Here is a 6,325-nt window from a genome sequence, read left to right as displayed (position 1 = left end):
CACTCCGCTCCCTACTGCCCTTCAGCTCACCGCTGCACACCCATAAATCAGCCATCCCAGTCCTTTGGGGGAATCCTTCAAGCTCCAGCAGTGAGCATCTCCACGCAGCAGCTGTTGCTGTTCCTTCTCAAAACCAGAAAGGAGCGGTGATGCAGGGAAAGTTGCTCTCGTGCCCTGTGCATATTCCAAGCCAAGATAAAGATTTTAAAGTAAAACACGCTTGCTGTTTGTATTAAAGTCATGAAAGACTGTCCGTACAGTCCAGGTAATCTGTCAGTGCAGAAGGAGACAGGCCTCCCGCCTTCCGAATGTTATGACCCGTTTTAGAAATAATAGTTCTTTAAAGTTTCATCTTTGCTTATGTTTTCAAAGACAAAGATGAATGTGCTTGTCTGTTTGTGTATGGTCTCGAATATTGAGAGCTCAGTAGCTCACATGGCTTGGATTTGGGTAAATACTGAACAAAGAATTATGCAGTTGATCAAATGAAATGACTATTCCCCTGCCTGAAATTAGTTGCCTGCACCTTCCTGCTTTGAAATTTAATAACCATGCCCTGATTTGATAGGCCACACAATATGCCATCTGGATATACATTGTAAATCCCTCAGGCAATCAGGTTATGAGAATGAAGATATTTATTTTCTGCTTTTTGCATCAGTCAGATCATGCAAAACAAAGCTTTGATTGCAAAATAATTCCACAGGCAACCATAAATAACTATCTGTAAAGAGAGTTTCCTTCACCTTGACTAATTCCTTCTCTGTAGGAAAGATTTGCAGAAGGAGTGGGAAAGAACGTACTGTGTTCAACAGAATTCTAATGAACGTCACAAAGTTTGCACTTGCAACATTTTAATACCATAAAGGCCATGCAAACCATCCATTTGTGCTAAATTAGTATGGGATGAGTAATGAAATATTTTAAATCTGTGATTATGGAAGATGTAATTTGTCTTTCCTTTTTTAGTAGATAAGCAAAACAGGTAACACAAAGAGGCAGCATCAAGAAGACTAAGAATTAGAGAAGATGCTCTCTGCTTTATGGATATCTGAGATACCATGGTAACACAACTCCTATTCACTGCAGAATGGCAAGATAGCACCAAAATGCTGGGCAGTTAGGGGAATGAAGATGCTCCTGTATCTGCAGCTAGTCCGCTAGTTCACCTTTGGGATCTGAGCATCCACCAGTAATTTGCAATATGTTTATAAGCAGACATTTGTGTGTTTTGTAAGCAGTGCAGACCTTAGGTCAAACAGCTGGAAAGAATTTTTCATCGTTTATTTTTAGTTTAATTTCCTAGGGAAGTAAGCCATTTCTGATCCATTTCCCTTTGGAAAGCTTGAAGACCACTCGGCAATTGAATCAGGTTTGTAGAGCCTTGAAGATACTACAGGCCTCCAGTTTTTGTGGAATAGCTGCTCAAGCAGAAAGAGACACTGTGATGGGTTAAAGGGGGAAGACTGCAATCAAGGCTGCGCTAATTCTGCTGCTCTCAGAACTGCTTGTTAGAATATTTTACTCTAAGGTTACTCCCACTCATTCAGGAGCAGAAAACCTCAGACACGCTTGTAACAGGGTTGTTTGTGCTTAGCAACACTACTGGAAATAGAATGGTTAGATAAAGAAAGCAGAGCTTTGTAAAGACTACAAGTGTTTTTAATTAAAATATAACCGCTGCGATGGATATTTTGTTTCCGAAGCAAACCTGTGACTGTAGAATGTCATGGGTTTCCCAAGGAAACTGGAATCTTCAAGGTTAATAGCTAGTGCACGCACACAGCAAAGCAACAAAGTAACATGTAAACCTGAGGAAACCTTTCAGGGAACAAAGGATTCTCTGGTATTGCTTTCCCAGGTGTATGCACAGACTTTGTGACTATGCTGTCAGCCCAGCTGTCCTTTTCTAGACAAGCCACCTTTCTACCAAGTGTCAGCCTGCTCACGTGTGCCTGCTGTGTCCGTCTGCTTGTGGGAGCAATTGAGGCAGCAGTATGTGCACCATCCTCAGAGCACTTCTGCAAGATGAAAGGGACAAACTGAGCATGGCTCCTGCAGAGACTGCAGTTTAGGTATTTGCCTCCACAGATTTTGCCAGTGTGATTCTGCTCGTACCACTGACTCCATCCAAAACCAGATTTTCTTACCCTCTCCTGGGATTAGGCCAGGGAAGAGCACCAGTGCCTGGGACTGCTGTTCCCAAGAAAGGAAGTGTGATCCTCCACTGGGATAGGCTCACAGGCTGGGAAATTTTGCTCTAGGCAGGAGGCTGTTTTATGCACAGCTGTTTTGCAGAAGTTGACATGATTTGAATTCAGTCCCCAGAACTGCAGCGTATCTCTCTTGCTGTGTGTAACTCCTGTGATCTTCTGATGGCAGCGAGGAAGAATATTGTTCCCTTTAAAACTGATCTTTGAAACACTACACATAGGGCACTTCGGCTCCATTAGTGTTTGCTATGCCTGTCTTGAGCTGTCTGTAAAAGAAATAGCATCGACATGAGGAATGTGAGGAAGGCTGCAGGCGCTCCAACAGTCCTCACTCCTTTACTCTGTTATCCTTAGTTTCCCATTCACCCAGTAGAATCTGGGCACTGGGCAAATGAAGCTGCTCTTTCCTGCTCCGAGAACTCCAACATCTTCACTCTTGCCACAAGTCTTGAAATGAGTTTGTTCATGTTTAGTTCCTTAACTTCAAAGAAATGACTTTCAAGAGACAGGCAGAGATTTGGCCCTTAATTAATTTAATTCGTTTCACTTAGTTGCCAGTAGATGGCTCTCTGAATTTACAGACCCATGTTTACTTCTTTGTTTATTGACTAATGCTGGACACACTGGCAGTGGAAAATGTATCCAATGTTTTTGCTTTGAGGAAGTTTATGTAAGAAGAACAAGGAAGCACTGGCTGAGTAAATGGACTGCAAACAAACAAAGCATGGGATCAGTTTGCTTCTTGCAAAATGGTTTGCAGCTACAGCACAAAAGATTTTTCTTGTGCAGAACTTAATTTAGGAGTTATCAGATTAAATGAGTTGCACCTGTGTTCAGAACATGCACTTACCAAATTTCGTTATAACCAAGTAAGATTTGTTCTCAATTAAAAAACAAAACCAAAAACAATTTAGTTGCTTATTTTAAAGGATGCATGTGGTTTATGGGAAGGAATGCTTCTGAACTTACAGCAATGCTTCTTCATTCATTAGGGCAGATGTTTCACAGACACACGTGTGTTGTAGAGCACCTTGTCTAGGCTATGAGCTTTAGACGGGTAGTTGCTCAGACCCAGCACAGCTCACAGATATAAACACAACTATTTGTCCCTTACATTTTCTTAACAACATTTATTAGAGAAGAATGACTTTCAACGTGGCAGTCCATGTTATGATAACTTGCTGGGCTCCTCCTGAGCCCCCACATCAGCGGGGTGACTAGAAAGGAAATGCAACAGATAGAGTGGAGCCTCATCAACCTCCACAGTGTCCCTCACCTCCCAGTTCAGCATATGCTCTGTCCTGCTGAAGCATCAGTGTGCCCAGGAGAAGTGAGCATCACCCCTTTTCACTGACAAGTGTGCTTACCTGGAGCAGCAGCTAACTTCTTTGGGATGTAGTAGGGTCTTTCCAAGGCAGATTCATCCCATCTTTGGAATCACATGTAAAACAACACAAGTGCCTCCTTTTTTGCTTTCTAAAATGGGGTTAAAAATTACAGTGTGCTGAAGGAATGTCATCCTAATCTAAAGAAAATAGTTCTGTTTTCTACTCCAGGTAAAATGTGCCACACAACAGTTGCTTTTGAACCAGAAGTTGCTTGTTTCCAAAGAGATGTCTAGAGAAGTGTTTTTCACACTGAAATCCCACATCGCAGGTTGGCCACACACTCTTCATGAAGCATGAGTTTCTTTCTTCAGACAAAATGTTTCCTCCTATTAATTATCTTCACTTGCAAATGAGAAAACAGAGGCAGATAGGTTATGTGACTCAGCGCCTGTCAGTGACAGCACTCGAAATAATACAGACATGCCACAACGTCAATCACACTGATCTGTCAGTGATATGGAGTCAGGATTTGTTGTCACCATGAATTTTCGTGTCTGGCGTTGTTTTTTGATTGTGAAATACTCCCATTTTTCCCGTCGTATTTCTTTTTCCTTGATTTCTCTTGGTTAGTACTCCATACACTGCAACATTCAGATTCAATCTGCAGGATCTCTTTACAAGGGCCAGCCTGAGATCTCTCAGTATTTAAAGTCATTGACACCAACTTTGTAGGCTGTTGCTGGGCTGTTAGAAGGTGAGTAACAAATCTTCATTATGAGGGTGAAGTGAAGAAAGGTGAACTACCAAGGGGAAGTTCTTTCCTATGAGAGTGGTGAGGTGCTGGAACAGCTGCCCAGAGAGGCTGTGGATGCCCTGTCCATCCCTGGAGGTGTTCAAGGCCAGGTTGCATGGGGCCCTGGACGGCCTGGTCTAGTATCAAATGTGGAGGTTGGTGGCCCTGCCTGCAGCAAGGAGGTTGGAGCTTCACGATCCTTGAGGTCCCTTCCAACCCAAGCTATTCTGTGATTCTATGATTCCTTCCTTTGCCCCATTTTAGCATATAGCAAGTTGTACAAAGGCCCTTTACTGCACGGGAGAGATTGTTGCCATAATTCAAAGCTTGATTGCTCTCAGCTATATTCCTGCTCTTCCAGCAAGGCTGCTGTCTCTCTGGCAAGAGTGGCAGGGCAGGATGGGTGTCCCCACCTCAGCCAAAAGTTCAGAGCTCTGCTTCCTTGTGCTTTCAGATGTCAGAGCACATCTGTGTCTCACCCACTGCCCCTCTGCTGGTTGCTTCCAGCACTGAGGTGGCTGTGCTGCTGGAAGCAAGTCTGCTGCAGCTCGTCTGGCCAAGCTTCAGCTCAGGAACAGGCAGTGCAGAGCAGGGCACTGACAGATAAGTGGTAGTGACCTCTGACAGCCCACATTGACAAGCCAGCTGTAGAAAGCTTTAAATAAGGGATACGTAGCTTTGGGGGATAATACTGAGCCAACTTTGCATGCACTGCCAACAAAACAAGTTCTTCTGTCAGGGGTGAGAATGAAACCTAAAATCCAGGAAGTCTCTTCATCAACCACTGACACTGTGTCTGTGTGGCAGGGTTTGGGGCTGCATTGCTCTGTGGCACCTCCTGGCAGTGACACGAATGTTCCTTTCCAGATATGCAGGATTCTCAGTTTCACTATAGAAGAGTTGGGCAGCAACATTCTCCTTTCAAGCAGAATGAAACAAGTCCTCCTGCATCTCCACTGATGGCTCTTCAGAAAAGAAATTCTATGCAAGGAAATATATTTGGTGGTTCTGCATGTGAAGGATGGACAAAAACTCAGATGTAAGGAGGTGAATGAATGGCTGTTCGGCTTATCCTGCCCACCCTCTGTGATGGATTCATCCCACCTGCAATTCCACATGCCAGCAGTAGTTCAGCAGCAGAACTCTTTGTCCTGGCAGAGGCTGGGGATGTTTCCTCCCCTCCCCCGTGGTGAGGAGCAGCCCTTTCTCCATCGCATACAATGGGGCTTTGCTTTGCAGCATCCCCATCTGCGTGCAGTGTGTGCGCATCTGCGCAGCGCGTGCCAGCCCAGTTGTGTAGCAGGCCACAACCTCATCCCCACCAGATTCACTTCGTACTCGCACAGAGTCTGCTCAGCTCACACATGTATATATTTGCGGATTTCAGGGCCTGACATTCCCCGTGTAACGGGTGCTGGAAGCGATCACACATCGCACACAGATGGCATCGGCCCAATTCACACTTGCAACTTTGGGACACTTCCGGGATTGCTATTAATAGTCTTCTGCTTTAGATTAATGCACGGCACGTGTCGGCGCAGCATTGGCTCTGGTTTATCTGTGGGGACGCGGCCTGGATTCAATCTTTGCCTTTGAAGTACTGAAATAGCGTTGCACGGCAGCACGGCCTCAGGACAGAGCGATGGGAGTCGCGTCACGCCGCTTCGAGGCACCGCTGGGGCTTTGGGGCTGAGCTTAGCGCGATACGCCGGTCTCTCTTTGTTCCCAACAGCCAAACCCTGCTGTTCTGAAGGAGAGCGAAGCATCACAGCGCTCGGCCTTCGCAACGGCAACGGCACGGCTCAGCCCGCCGGGGAAGGAGGCGGCGCCCGCTCGGGGCCGGCGCCGGGGCTGCGGACGCTGCCGGCACTGAGCGGCGGCCGCGCCCGCGCGGGGACAATGCGTCCTCCGAGCGCCGTATGTCTGCGAGCAGCGGCGCCGCACCGCCAGCAGGGGGAGCAGCGGGCGGGCACGGCCAGCGCCGGGGGGGG

The sequence above is a fragment of the Centrocercus urophasianus genome, unplaced genomic scaffold (assembly GCF_019232065.1).
Source record: "Centrocercus urophasianus isolate 14NV4802_14NV808 unplaced genomic scaffold, USGS_Curo_1.0 seq_18, whole genome shotgun sequence".
Lineage (NCBI taxonomy): Eukaryota > Metazoa > Chordata > Aves > Galliformes > Phasianidae > Centrocercus > Centrocercus urophasianus.
The sequence above is the reverse complement of the archived record's forward strand: the minus strand, read 5'-3'. Positions refer to the sequence as shown.